Source organism: Equus quagga, chromosome 18, assembly GCF_021613505.1.
Source record: "Equus quagga isolate Etosha38 chromosome 18, UCLA_HA_Equagga_1.0, whole genome shotgun sequence".
Taxonomy (NCBI): Eukaryota; Metazoa; Chordata; class Mammalia; order Perissodactyla; family Equidae; genus Equus; species Equus quagga.
In genome coordinates this window covers 40,774,970-40,790,392 of record NC_060284.1, presented here as the reverse complement: position 1 = coordinate 40,790,392, position 15,423 = coordinate 40,774,970, and the positions used below count along the sequence as shown (strand labels likewise).

General features: G+C 40.6%; 1 protein-coding gene across 3 annotated transcripts in view; it reads left to right on the top strand.

Annotated features, from left to right (window-relative positions):
- SORT1 (sortilin 1) overlaps positions 1–15,423 on the top strand; it is a 59,019-nt gene that overhangs the window by 3,975 nt on the left and 39,621 nt on the right. The window lies entirely within an intron of this gene.

The window sequence follows — 15,423 nt, the reverse complement described above, 5'->3', positions numbered from 1 at the left end:
CCTGTCTGTGGAAATAATTGGAAGAAGGCTTATGCAGGTCATAATGAAGAAATTGAAGAAGGTCAATTTCTAATGACTGTTTTCTTTTTGTAATGAGAACAATAATAATAGGCTCTCCATCCTCCTGTTTTGATTGGATCTTTCATGTCAGGTTCATAGAGGCTTTCTCTGCACTCTGCTGATTTTCAGTCAGCTCTTGCCAACAAGCGTTGGCTTCTCCGTGGTTGACTATAGGGACTGTGCTCCCTAACTTTATCCTAGTTGGCCTATTACCCTTGTGTGATCCTTGCACGAAGGGCAATGCTTAATGCCAAGTTGTAGTGGTCAGAGCAGAAGAGTGACATTTCCTCTTCTCCCTCCCTTCCTATCCACTCCTACCCCTCAAGCTCTGTCTTCACAGAAAATGAACTTTTTTTTGAGGAAGATTAGCCCTGAGCTAAGGTCCACCACCAATCCCCCTCTTTTTCCTGAGGGAGATTTGCCCTGAGCTATCATCCGTGCCCATCTTCCTCTATTTTATATGTGGGACCCCCGGCACAGCATGGCTTGATAACTGATGCATAGGTTCGCACCTGCCATCTGAACCAGCAAACCCCAGGCCACCCAGGTGGAGGGCACGAACTTAACCACTGTGTCACTGGGCCAGCCCCTGAACTGTGTTTTGAGACTGGAGAAATGATGCTCAGATGTTTTATATGATTAGAAGCTAATATTAAAGGAGACAAAACCATGTAATTAAAAATACAGCTTTTCTAGCAAAGGGCTGTGTGGCAAGGGCTCCAAAAATATTACAAAATAGATACTGCATTTGTAAATTTCTAAAAAATTTTCAATTTCCTTTCTATCCCTTTGTAACCAGTTGTTTCTATCACATCTTCTACTCTTTTTAAAAACTTGGTGAAAACTTGTTCTTCCCACCATCTGTGTGGCTTCGCTTATCTGTACGTAGGTGGGTTTGAGGAGTAATGGGGTTTGAGGAACAAGCTGGACACTTTCAGTCAGTCCTAGGCAGGTTTTTGTTGTTGTAATGGTGACTGGGATCAAAGTTGAGTTGATTATATGTGGCTTTGACCTAGCTGGATTGAATGAATCTTCATACGACACTTCATACTTTTAGAAGTTGTTAGGTGAATGCTGGACATGTAGGATTTTTTTTTAAAAAAAGATTGAGGCTATTTTTCCTTCTCTACTCTCAAGCCCAGTCTCAGGAAACCACAGTAAAAACAAAATCTTCCATTCAGAGCCTGTGGTGTTTTGCTGAGAAAGTTTTCTGTGAATGTCATTTATTTTGTGTTTGGCATTTCGGTATCTGGCCCTCAGTTTCTCATCTACAACATGAGAAGTTTTGGACTAGATTTAAAACGTCTAAAAAAAATTCTGTGATTCATGTGGAAGAGAGGAGGCCAGAGGTTGTAATCACAGATATTTATTGGTTGATTCCGAATTTAGAAGCAAATTGCGGCAGTTCTGCTTCCCAGTTGAACTTGAACGTAGCCTGGATTTCACATCTGGGGGTGATTTGTTACCACCTCCAGAGCTTGCTTCAGTGAAATACGAGTGTTCTTAAAGATAGCGGGAGTATTTTTTTTATATAATTATGAAAGACATTTGACTGTTTTATTTTTTGAGTAATACTTTATCATTCCTTATCAGCTGAAAAATCTAATGCTAATCAGAGCTGCTAGCCTGGATAGTCCACAAGCAAACCCAGTAGCTATATAGCAGTAAATTTGTTTTTTTCCTTCCCTACAGTACTCTGCCAAAACTGGGGCTTTTTTTTTTTTTTTGTCCTGGCTGCCTGTGTGTTTGAAAATAGAAGGTCAGCTTACCATGGGTATACTCAGCCCTGTGCTAGTTAGAAACTTATGTGTGATTAATTGGCTAGATTTATTTTCATCGGAAGAAAATGTATGTTTTTTCCTTCTGGGAGTTATGAGTACTCTTTCTCTTATATTTGCTGTTGTTGAGAGTTTTGTTCTTTTCTTTCTATATGTTCTAAAAAACTAAGTTCTACTATTGTACTTGAGCCAGTTTGCAAGTCTGCTTCATCAGTAGGATCACCCTGAAGGACCAAGGGAAATTGAACTGGGAAGGAACATGTTAATTAACTTTAGTACTTCCCAGACAACATAGTTCAGACCAAATGTGTGTCTGGTACCTGCTAGTTGTCAAAGGGATTTAAGTCATAGATATGTTGTATGCACAATTCAAAAGAGATATCTGCCCAGATTTGAGTCCTGGCTCTGCTGCTCCATAGCTGTGTGATCATGGACAAGCACTTAACTTCTCTGACCTTTATGGTGGTTTTTTTAAACTAGAGAAGCAGCTTTAGGATTATTTGGCAAGTCAAATGAGAAGTTTTATCAAAATGTTTTGTTAAATGTAAGCATCGTATAGATGTCATTCATTTAAACACTTACTGAGCTACATATAGTGGAGTCCAGGCCTGTGGATAAGCAAAATTAAACCTTAAAGATATCTGTATTGGTGCCACCTTAAGGATTTGGTTGTTCAGAGATGGCTTGCTGAGAATTTGGAAGAATTTTTGAAGACGATATGACCACTTGGGAAGGCCTCATGGATGAAGAGAGAATCAAGGTGCAGAGGTAATTCCTAGGGAGATCTGTAAATGCACGGAGGCAAGGAGATCCAAGACATGCTCAGGGAAAGGTCAATGGGAAATTTCTGTCGGGAAGTAATTGATGAGGGATATGACTAAGGTTACTAGGAAAACATATGGAGAAGTCGAAAGAGAGAACTCTTTGAGAGGGATGGAAAGAGAGGGCTACTATGGGTGGGGAGTTTGGTGTTAGGACTTAGTGGAGAAACTGTTTTAACAGATAGTGCTAAACATGAGGCTAGAGCTGAAGAAACCAGAAGTGGAGATGGGGAGCCAAGAAGAGTTCTGCTTTTAGAGGTTGACCATTACTGTGGTCTTGGAAGAGTATGTCCAACAGGAGAGCAGAATAGAGGACAAGGCAGACCGTCTTTTATACTTGAAGGAGCACTCAGGGACTCCTGGACCTCACTGAAGGAAAATGTGAGCCAAGGCCTGAGAAACCCCGGAGCTGTGAGGCGATGAAGCCCATGAACAGATTTCTCTTTTCTGAACAGTTGTGAACAAGGATAAGGTTGAACTCCTGCTGATAAGATGCTTAACGGTTTGAATCATAGATTGTTAGGCTGATTAGCTGGTCAGATCTCTTGCTTTTACTGATGAGGCTAAATGACTTGCCTACGGGCCAAGGGCCGGGAGTAGAACACAGATGTCCCGGTGTGGTGCTACATTTGGAGGTGTTTCACAGAGATGTTTTGAACCACTGCATGTGCTCTAGGGATAAGGCGAGATTATAGACCCCGGGTGGAAGTCATAGTTGTGAATTCTTCTCTGCTCCTCACGGTCATAGCACCCTCAACAGAGCTCAACTAGCCATTCTGAGCCTCTGTTCTCCATCATATAAAATGCGACATTACCGTGAGGCTTTGAAGAGAAAATGTTTTAAAGACCTTATAAAGTACCATATATGTATGATTTATGTCATTTCTTAATAAGCCTGTTGATCTGTTATTGCATCTGTGGGGCTCAATTGTCAGCCAAATGATCCTGATAAATACCAACTCCTGAGGAACATGTGCATAAAAAGAGACAGATGAGGCATAAATGTATTTGGTTTTATCACTTGGCAGGGCTGGGTGACAGGCTTGGGCGGGGGTGGCAGGAATGAGAGTGAGTCAAGATTGGCAGAAATGAGAGAAGCGTATGTGTTCTTTTTTTAACCTTCACAATTACATCATAATTTTAACTTGTTAATATGATTGATAGTTCTTTGAGGCAGTGGTTAGGAGGGAACACGATCTCAGGTCAGACTAGGACTCAGACTTCAGTGGTGATCATGGACAGATTAATCTCCGTGCGCCTTAGGTTTTTCATCTATAAAATGGGTGTACTATTACCAGCTTCTTAGGGTCATTGTGAAGATTAAATGAGACAGTGTGGGATTTAGTGTATATTTGTCCTTTATTGAGAGTCTCCGATAATGATTCTCTCCACGAAGCTTCTGATGCATTACCAGTTAGATGCCCAAATATTTGTGTATGTGCTTAAATTTTTTTTTCTATGGCTGTAATATTCCTAGAGAATTATTATGGATACTCACAGGAACCAAATACGGATTAAGAAATATGTACCACTTATGTCCTTGGGGTTAAGAAAAGGGGGTTAAGATGAGGGAGAGATCATCTGTCCAAAGCGTCTTTCTGGAAGCTGTAGGAGGTGGAGGAGAAATTAATGATCCCACTGCCATCAGATGCTTGGTCAGCTGGTTGTAGTAGTTTTGAGTATGTATAGTTATTTACTTAATAGTTAAAGAACTTACAGTTACAAAAAGTAAGACTGCTTACACTTTCATCTCTCTTCTCCTGCATTAAGCTTTAGTTTATTAGAGTTAGTGAGTGTGGTTTTAAGTTGACAGCTCTGAAATTGCGCCTGGCCTATTCCACCCTCATTCATTCACTGAGCAGCCGCTGTTAGCTTTGCACTCTACTGACCTTTCTGAAGTTTTAAGAAATATTAATAAGACGTGATAGGTACTTCTCAAGAGCTTTGCTTGGAAGCATAGAGGGCTAGAATGTTAGCAGAATTATTTTTTATTGTGTATATATCTCTTTAAGCTAATAGTTCACCACTTCCTGCCCTCTGTTCACCCTTTGTTCCACTTAAGGCAACCTTCTCACCAGTCCCCTTAGCTCGCCATGTGCTCTCTTCTCTGTTTTTGTTCTCATGGCATTCCTCCTCTCTGAATGCCCTTCTAGCTAGCTCTGGTTGTTTTTTTCTGTTCTCTCCTACAGCATTTAACTATGCCATGTAATCCAGCCCTTAACTATAGTATTCTGTCTTATATTTACTTTCATTTATTAGATTTTTATGCCACAGGTTGTAAACTCCTTGAAGGTAGGGGCCACACTTGTACTATGAGTCCTTCACCACCTTTGTCTCTCACAGTGCTGGAGAAAGAGTAGTCGTTAATTATGTCATCTGGAGTCAGACAGACATGAATTTGAATTTTTGCCCTGCCACTTATAAGCTATGTGACTTCGGGCAAATTACTTAACCCCTCTGAGCCTGCTTCTTCATCTGTAGAGTAGCAGTGGTGCCTTATATATCATAAGTGCTCAGCAAAGATTCAGTACTGTTATTGTCATTCTTTAATTCAACAAGTACTTGTTGAGCACCTACCACATGTTCAGCATTGTACTGGGTCCTGGGAACTGATGTGGAACACAACAGACAAGAACTCTGCCTTTATGACCAGCAGAGAAAAATGGACATTAAACAAATACATAATTATAAATCTGATAAGTGCCAAGAAGAAAAAATAGCCATAGGAGAATAATTGGCAGAGGTCCTTTTAGTCAGAGACATTGGAAGGACTTGCTGAAATTATTTAAACTGATACTTGAAGATGAGTAGAATTTCTCCAGTAGGGGTATGCTGGGCAGAGAGAACAGCATGTTCAAAGGCCTGGGGCTAGAAAGCGCTTAGTGTGCCCAAGATCTGGAAGAGGGCCAGTGTGGTTGCAGCAGAGGGAGTGAGGGGTCAGTCCCCATGCCCAGTGGTGAGCAGCCAGCCGTATGGCTCAGGCAGCTGGCAACTGGGGCATGTCCCTTCATCACTTGCTTTTCTTTGAAATGAGACTAAGATGTAAAAATTAAATGCTAACAGTTTTGAAATTTAGCTCATTTATTAGGCATGATTGGAAATGAATTATCCCATGAAGGTGAAATTTTTCAAAAACTAAGCTTGTAAGTGCCAGAAGTTTTTGTTTCATTTTAATGGGACTCTTTCTAAAAATATTTCTCTGCCTTAGTCAACAGTATGAGCCTGGATCATTAAGAAGAGGTTAAATTATGCTATGCTAGGATTGATGTTATTTTAATGTGGTATGACATTAATGCCCTCAGGACCTCTAGAGATATGTGGGGCTGTCTTCTCCCACTTCGGTTGGCCCAGATTTGTAAGCTTAGTGCCATTGTCTGCTATTGAAGTTTACTTTTTTTCCTGCAGAAACGGCAGTCTCGTTACAATGTCCTCTTCCTTCTTGCTGCTGTCCCTGTCTCTAGGTACACTACACCCAGATTTTATTAGCTGCTTCTGTAAACCAAGAAAGCAGATTACTAATTTTAGGCAATTCTAACAAGTTTAGCAAATTGATTTAGAGTGATGGTCTGCGAGTTTCTCTTAGGTCAAATGCATAGATTTTTACTTCCTGGATAGTGGCATCAGGGGTCTCCCTTGCTCCCTTTCTGCGAGTGTCCAGGTTGTTGAGGCTTTTACTTGTGAAGGTTGCTGTTGCCCTCTCCTTTTAATACTCGACTTTAGAGCAGGGAGCTGATTTTTTTCTTTTTAATGAAGACAGAGCAGTGGAAAAGCAAACTGAGTGGTTAAATTATAGATGAGTCATAGAATTTTATAGCTTATAGGGACTAGAAATGTTGTCATTCCAGCCCCCTCGCCTTGGTGGTGAAGTTTGGTTGTGCTGCTCAAAACATGGCTTTTGGCAGAGCTGGAAGTAAAATTCAGTTTGACTGAGTCTTAGCCCGGTGCTCTCGTCTATATCATCCTGCCTCGCATAAAATCCTGAATAATTGAATAGGTTTGAAAACCTGTATGATGTTTTATGTTTAGCTTTTTCATTTCTAAGAATAGTCTCCCCGAGAACTAGAACATTTGTGATCTTATTTTTGGCTCATGTTTTGTGATCCTACAGTGCCTTATTTAGCAGAACTGTGTTCTGTTACGATTTCCTCCTGCCTGCGAGAGCATCACCCAGGCTGTGTTTCAGACCTCTCCTGCATGTCACTGTGCCCTGTCTGTCCCTGTGTTCCCTAGTAGGGTTTGGAAGCCTAAATCTGAAATCCCAGCTTTTATGGGATCACCAGTGCCTTGCCTTTGTATGTTATTTCATTTGATTCTTGTTATTCCAGTGAGTGAAGGAGCATAATTCAGTTTTACTCTTGAGGAAATGGATTCCCAGGAGAGAAAATGATTTGTGCCTACTTTCCCAACCTATTAGTTACTGGACTAGGCTTTAACCCCCTTTTGTAGTTTTATTTTTGCTGTGACAGGCTGTCTTCTGTAGATTAAACGTCTAGCATGTTTAGCCTTAGTTTTCAGGCTTCTGGAAGAAGCGTGTTCATAGAGGATACCCCACAAGCACAGAACGTGTGTTATCACCGCTCTTTCCCCAGTGCCCTGAATAGGGGCCGGCACATGGTGGGCACGTGGATGTACTTGGCGAAAGAAGGAATGTGCGTGAAGGATGCCATCATTGAATTCATTCCCTTGTTTACTTGCCAGAGAGGTTGTTCCAGATGGCAGATGGTTGGGTCATCTGCAAGTGGCTTTTAAACTGGGGCCCGCCGGGTGAAACTGACCCATGCTCCCATGTGCCAGTGTTAGTTCTGTCAGTGTTTTACTTTTGATCAGGTGTGTAACTAAAGATAGGCAGAAGTTTCTCATTACTGAGTTTTTTTCCAATCTACAGTGAGTCTCGGGACCAACTTAAGTTCTCCAAGCTGTGGTAACAGTAATTTAATTAGGTTTCTGGTTTAATTACAAGTGAAGACAAAGTTATTTCCATGAAAAGTGTTGTGTTTTGTGGCCTTTCTCTTTTTCCAGATGGAACCAAGGATTAGCCCCATAACCACAGAAGTGGACATTTGTGTTAATTCCTGGTCTCTAAATTTGGTGGACCTCTGGCTTTAAAATGGTAGGCAATAAATGTGTGGGTGAGTCTTGTATCATGAGCTGTCAAGGTAAATGTATTTCAGGGAAGGTAGTACAAGCTGTCCCCTGCTTTCTAACGTAATGAGTCCCTGAAAACCAATTTGGTTATAAATGCCAACCAGTGACTCCCTACTCCCTAGAGCTCCCCTCCTGGGGACAGCAAGTGGCTGTCAGTGCCATTGGGGACAACAGAAATCACTGTTCAACAGGTGATGGACAAAAGACTGAATGTGGCTCTGAAAAGTTTAGTGACCCAGTGAATAATGATGGTAGGATGTTGCGTTAGAAAGTCTCCCCTAAACCGAGACCTCCTGTGTTGGTGTGGCTCAGGGTGGCAGGGGCTCTCTGACCTATCCTGTGACCTTCTCTTACATCCGTTAGCCGGTGTAATAGAATAAACTGACATGGTCTGTGTGTACTTTTTATACCACCCTTTCATGTATCCTTTTTTTAAAAAAATAATAATATTATGTAGTTTTATTTTAAGAAATGATTCCTGCTGATTGGAGGTGGGATGGGGAGTAATTCAGTCAACCCAGAAAAACTATGAAGAAGAAATCATCCCCATAAATTCTACCACTTAGAGACAGTTGTGGTTAATATTTTGAAGAAATCCTTCCAGATATCTTTTTAACCATAAATACACGATTTTACATGCTATTCTGTAACCTTTTTCCTCAACATACTATGAATATCTATCAATGTCAGTAAGTACCTGAAACATTTTCAGTATCACCTGGTGTATTGTTTTATTGTGTAAAAGAACTTATTTGACAAAGCTTCAGGTCTTCATTTAGAGCATACAGATAGAGTACTACCTGCTGGGGCTGTTATGTGGATGAAATGATCATGTGTTAAAATGCTTAGCCCAGTAGCCGGCCTGTAGGAAGTGCTCAGTAGTTGTTAGCTGCAACAAACATCCAGATGTATAACATCTTTTGTAAAGATGTGTTGCGGTGAGGGGAGGGCAAAAGGGGTAAAGGGACACACATGTATGGTGACGGACGGCAGCTAGACTTTTGGTGGTGAACATAGTGTAGCCTATACAGAAGTTGAAATGTAATGTCGTGCACCTGAAATTTATATAATGTTGTAAACCAGTGTGACCTCAATAAAAAAATTTTTAAAAGCTGTGTAATTATCCCCTTACGATAAATTCCTCAGAGTGAGCTTACTGGGTCACATGGTATGGACGTTTCCAGTTCTGACTTACCTCACCAAATAGCTCTTCAGAAAAGTTGTAGCAGTTTACACTCTCCCCCCAGCAGTGCACACAGGTGTTCTGGTCTCCACCCCTCACTGGATACATTTGTCAGGCTTTTCCAAAGGTGGAAAATGTCATCACATCACTTTTCTTTGATTTTCCTTTGAGTGCTGGTGAGATTGGATAGCTTTTCATGTTATTCGCCATTTCTATGTCCTTTTGTGAATTGCTTGTGTCCTTGCCTATTTTCTTTTGAGATCTTTGCCTTTTTCTTATTGATTTGAAAACTATATTAACCCTTTGTCATGTTGCAAATAATTTTTTCCAGTTTCTTTTCAACTTTCTCTTTGATATTTTGCCATTAGAATTTTTTTGTGTAGTCAAAGTAATCCCTATATTATGGGTTCTGGTTTTTGTATCATTTTTTGTAATGGTGTTCTCATTCTAAGATTATAAAAATGTTCACTCATACTTCTAGTAGTATTATGATATAACTTTTTATATTTAAAAAAATGTAGAATTTATTTGGGTGTGGGAGTAAGAAGGGAATTAGGAATTCAGCTGTTAATTTTTTCCAGATAGCTAGTTTTTCCAACACTCTTTTACCACTAACTTGAAATGCTGACTTTATTGTACAATAAAAGAAACTTCGTCCAGTCTTGGACTTTGTTTTGTTCCCTTCGTGTGTCCTGTCCATTCTTGTGCCAGTAACTCTGTTAGGGGATTAATAAGTCTCTCTCTAGAAATGACACGTTTCAAGCTCATCTGCTCTTGAGAGAATCAAGCTGACATTTTGCATAGCTAGTCTTAAACTTTTTGGTTTCTGAGCTGCCTACCCTAGGGTATGATTAAGTAATCTGAATTACTGTGTTTACTCTGTAGCCCCTCTGCATGCTGGCTTTTGGATTGCTAATCACACAAACGGCATATTTGCATGGTTTCCCTTAATTCTGACCTGCTTCTAGATCATACGTTTGGCTGACTGCTTAGAAGTAAGTGGTGGCCGGATCATGTTCCCTTTGTGCTGAACGGTCTACCTCGTAGGCAGACTGTGTTGGAGCGACACAGCTATTGTTTACCAGAAATAAAACATGCTTCAGCTCTCCCCAGCTGTCTCCATTTCAATTGTCACATATACAGCTAACACAGAACATCTTCTTTGTCACGGCACTGGAGGTAGACATTCACTCTGCCTTCTGTTGGCTGGACTCCTTGGCTCCTAAGTGTTTTTATATGGTCAGTATTTTAATATTGTAGGATATTCATTCGTAATATTGTGTTGGAGGTTTGGGGTTTTCTCTTCTAAAAGGGATTATTCTGCCTTTCAGTTCCTTCTAGCCACAAAGCTTTGTCCTCTGCTCGTATTTCTTTTGTTCATCTTACTTTACCTTGATTAGAACAATTGAACCATAACTTATTGGTTGATTATGTTCAGCTGTATATACCATTGGGAACCATGCCTGTTTGAGTAAGTGACCCAGTCGTTTCATCTCAGCTTTCTTCGGATGTTTCAAGCAGAAGTACTTTTCTTCTCACACATATTTCCTCTTCTCTATTTTTATTTTCCTTCTATTCCCACCTTAACTTTGTTTATCCTGATCTTGCAATTCTTATTTAACAAGTACTTAATAGCGTCACTTGTATACTCAGCACTTTACTAGTTGGTGTTATTAATATATTTTATTTGTGTTGTCCTTTGAAATTTTTCAAAATACTTCATATATCTTCATGTTTGTTCTACCTGCACAACTATTTTCTACCGCTGTCTGGCTGTTGCTTCTGCCTGCTCCTACGTCTGTAAGCCCTGTTTAAATCTCAGTATGCAGATCTTTGTTACTTCATACTCAAATGTTTGACTGTCTCTTCTGTATAGTCTACCCCTGGGCAGTGCCTCTAAACACTTTGATGTGTTCAGGGCATCTTTACCAATTTTTGACTATATAGAGTTTATGATAACTGCAGTGGGAAGGGGAGGAGTAAGGTCACTATTATATGTATGAACAGCCAAGAATACATGCTAGTGTTTAACAATGTTTTCCCTGGCAGTAAGGGCATAGGAAGAGACACTATTCAGCCATTATTTATCGAAATGGTGGCACCCATGGTAGAAGGAAGATCACACACAGATCAATAATGTTGGTAGCAGGGGTTTGTGAATAGACTTTTATAGAGATGTTTGTGGAGCACTTAATATATGTAAGACCTTGTGCTAGGCCTGATGCGTAATACCAGATCATAGTGTCTGCCATCTAAGAATTCCTAGTATAATTTGAGACGGAGCCAAATATAAATAGTTATAAGCAATGTCCGCCGGTGCTGTAAGAATATTATCTAGGAAGAGATCATGTAAGCTGTGATGATAGGATTGTTGGTTTTCCACGGAAAGATGGGCTTTCAGCTGTCTTTCAGATTTTTTGTGTGTGTGAGGAAGATTAACCCTGAGCTAACATCTGTTGCCAATTCTACTCTTTTTGCTTGAGGAAGATTGTTGCTGAGCTCACATCTGGGCCAGTCTTCCTCTGTTTCTTGAGTGGGACACCACCACAGCATGGCTTGATGAGCAGTGTGCAGGTCCACACCTGGGATCTGAACTCACAAACCCCGGGCCACTGAAGCAGAGCACGCAAACTTAACTGCTACACCACTGGGCCAGCCCCTGTCTTTCAGATCCTTTGTGCTGGTGTAGTCCCTCTCCTGTGGCTGTCGAGAAGAAACCCCCGCTATACAGTGCTGAGGAGCAATGGACACGTTCAGAAGAACAGAACCTTTCTGTGTTAAAACCTGCATTTTAAAAGGATATTTTCACTGGGTGTAGAATTCTGTCTTTACAGTTTTTTCCCAGTTCTTTAACAGTGTTGATCCACTGGCTTGCATTGTTTCTGAGAAGTCTACTATGATTCTTTGTTCCTCTGTATGTAATATCATTTTTTCTTCTGGATGCTTTTAAGATTTTTATCTATGACTGGTTTTAAACAATTTGAATATGCTGTGTCTTGGTGTAGTTTTCATTATGTTTCTTGAGCTTAGGGTTTGTGAGCTTCTTGGATTTCTGGGTGTATACTTTTCATTAAATTTGGGAAATTTTGGGCTATTATTTTTTTCCATTTTTTTTCCTATCCCCATCCCCCACCCTCACATTTTCCAGAGGCTCTTATTACATTATGTATTAGGTTACTTGAAGTTCTATAGCTCAATGATGCTTTGTTCATTTTTTCTGTCTTTTTCCCCATATTTCGCTTTGGATAGTTTCCATTGATATGTCTTCAAATTTATTAATCTTCTCTGCTGGAATGTCTAATCTCCTGTTAATCCTGCTCAATGTAATTTTCATCCCAGACATTGTCATTACCATCTCTAGGAGTCTGAGTCTGTTTTATCTTCTATGGCTTTATTTAACATACTCAGTCTGTTCTCTAACTTATTGAACATATGGAGTATAATCATAACTTTTAATGTTCTTGTCCATTAATTTTATTATCTGTGTTATTTCTGGGTCAGTTTGGATTTTCTTTTCCTTGTGGGTCCTGTGTTCTTGCTTCTTTGCGTGCCTGGTTATTTTTGATTGACTGTCGAACATTGTGAATTTTATCTGCTTGAGTGCTAAATATTTTTACATTCCTATAGATATTCTTGAACTTTGTTCTGGGACATTGTTAGGTTACTTGGCAATAGTTTGATCCTTTTTGGTTTTGCTTTGAAGTTTTTTAGGCAAGACCGAGACAGCATTTAGTCTAGGGTTAATTTTTCTTCATTACCGAGGTAAAAATTTCTGAGCACCCTGTCCAATTCCTTGTGAAAAGGAGGTTTTCTGCTGTGGTTGTTGGGAGCAGGACTTATGTCTGGTCCTATTTGAGGCCCAGATGTTTCCTTCAGTTCTCTCAGGTGGATCCTTGCCTGCCCTCAGGTAGTCTCCTTACAGGCATGAGCTGTTTATTTCTCAGCTGACACTTGGCAGGGTGGCTGGGGCGCCTCCATCAGTAGACCTCCAGAGTTCTCTTGCTGTGCAGCTCTCTCCCCTCCAGTACTCTACCCTGTGAACTCCAGCCTCTTGGGCCTCCCCAGCTACCAGCTCGTCTTTTCAACTGAGGGGAGACCTCTGGGCTCTGCCTGGGTTCCCCTTCCCTGCGCTGTGGCCTGGATATTCTCTCCAGACAGTAAGTGTGGGCAAATGTAGGTCCTTGTTTGTGTCTTGTGTCTTGGGGATTATTATCCTTCATTGTCTGAAGTCCACTGTCTTGAAAGCTATAGTTTTATATATTCTGTTTTTCTGGTTGTTTCAGGTGGTAAAGTAAATCTGATCCCTGTTACTCCATCTTGTACCAGAAGCAAAAGTCCTTTTAGAGCAGGATTTTTACATTTCATCCTCATTTCTGTCATGAAGAAATTAAGTGGCCTTCTCTTTTCACTTCGTCATCTTCCTTTTCAGAGCTTCACGAATAGTTCTTAAGTCAGTGCCTTCCATGTGCTATGCTATATATTTAGTAGCTAAAATAAGTAGACTTAGTCCCTCTACCAGATGGGCTTCAGGTTAGTGAGGGAGGCAGACAAGGTTCTTGATGCCATACCTAAAAGTAATACATATTTTGAAATATCTAAGATGCCACCACAATGTAGAGTGACATGTACATTGTTAAATATAATAAATGATTAAGCATTAGGATTAATGGCCTTCCACTGACACAAGTGAATTCTGTCTTCTAACCATGAGCAGGTGGCCACCCTTTCCTGAACATCTGTAACCCTTCTCCCGTTGAAGGGTCAGATAGTATCTGGGCTCTTGATCCCCCAGCTGTCCTGAATTTGTCTCCTTTCCATGTGACCTTTTCTTTCCATGTGAGCTATTGTCTGTTGTTAGATCTGATTTCATTTTTTTCTCTTATTTTCACCAGTATAAGAATGTTAAAGACTGAAATATAAGAAATTAGTTGCATTCACTGTATGTGGATGTTTTTTCAATGAGTTCATATATTTTTAAAAGTAAAATTTGATTGGTTACTGGGAAGGGAAGAGAGGGAGAGTTAAGGGTAGCAGAAGACCACAGTTATAGTTAATAAATCTGGCCCACATTTCCAAAGGAACTCTTTGGATGATGAATGAGGTCAACTATCCTTTGAGTTGTTTAGGTGGAGCTGAGTGTCGCTAGTGACATCTAATACTCGTCTTCCTCCTGTGGTTGGGCAATAGGAAGATATGAGTAATGCCAGTGTGCACCAACAGGATCAGGTGTGTAGAGTGTTGCCTGAAAAATGAAAGTTGCTGGTCCTGATTGGCTCAAGACTAACTATATTATGGCCTGATCAAAACAGCCAGAACTCCAATGGTGGGATTTTTCTTTTATCCTAGGGATAAAAGTTGTTGTGACCAGAGCCTTCCTTGGAATGATAGCCTATGTTTAGATGACTGCAAGCCCATGCAGTCTATCTGGTGCTTGTGGCAGCTCTGGATACTCCTGCTGCTGTTCAAGGAGCTCATTGATGTAATCTGAGACACTATATCCTCACCCTAGAGAACATGCTGTCTTGCTCTGTATGCAATGTCTTAAAAGACACACTGCTGTGTCCATTTTTAAGCTTCTGGTTCCGGATGTCTCTAGCAGCCCTACTTTTTCTCAGATGCTTGGCCAGCTTACATAAATGAATAGCCTTTCTGTCCTGTAGACGCTGTGGGAAGCTCTGCCTGGGCGTTTGAGAGTTAACCAGCATTTACTGAGCAAGCCCTCTGTGAGGCACTGATTGTACTATTTACACAGATTGTACAAGAGATTCTGTGACCTCAAAGGTGCTCACAGTCCAGAGGGGAAATAGCATAGGTGAGTTTGGAGGCCCATTCAGGAGGACCACCAAAGAAAATCAGAAGATAAGCAAAACAGTTCTGTTTCTTCAGACTGCTTCTGCGATTGGTGGCTTGAGTGACCAAGCGGCTGGCTTCCCACCATTTATAGACATGTTCTATTTTGAGATTGAGTTTGTGGTTTGGGAAAGATGTATAATCATTTTCAAAATGCTTATTGAGTGTGCAAGTATTGTGGTAGGCACAGGGAATACGAAGAAGTATAACCTCTGCTTTTAAGGAGCTGCTCACATCCGGGAAGGCCAGGCATGTTTAAGATTAAAAAACCTGAATGAGATATAAGTCTTCAGAAGAGAAAAGCGTAATCATCAACATTTAGTAGGAATATATACCAAGCTCTTTAACTCCTCTGGGGAGTGGGGCTTGGGGTCGTGGGGTGTGTGGCAGGGAAAGAGGAAGGATCTTCACTTTCTACTATATACATTTCTGTATGGTTGGAAATTTTTACCAAGTGCCAGTATTGCCTTTTTGGAATTATCTGAGACTAGAAGATTATATGTGTGTTAACCTTGACTATCTCTGTGTTAGGATTCTGAATGATTTATGTTTTCTTTATTATAGCTCCCTATTATTGCCTGCATTT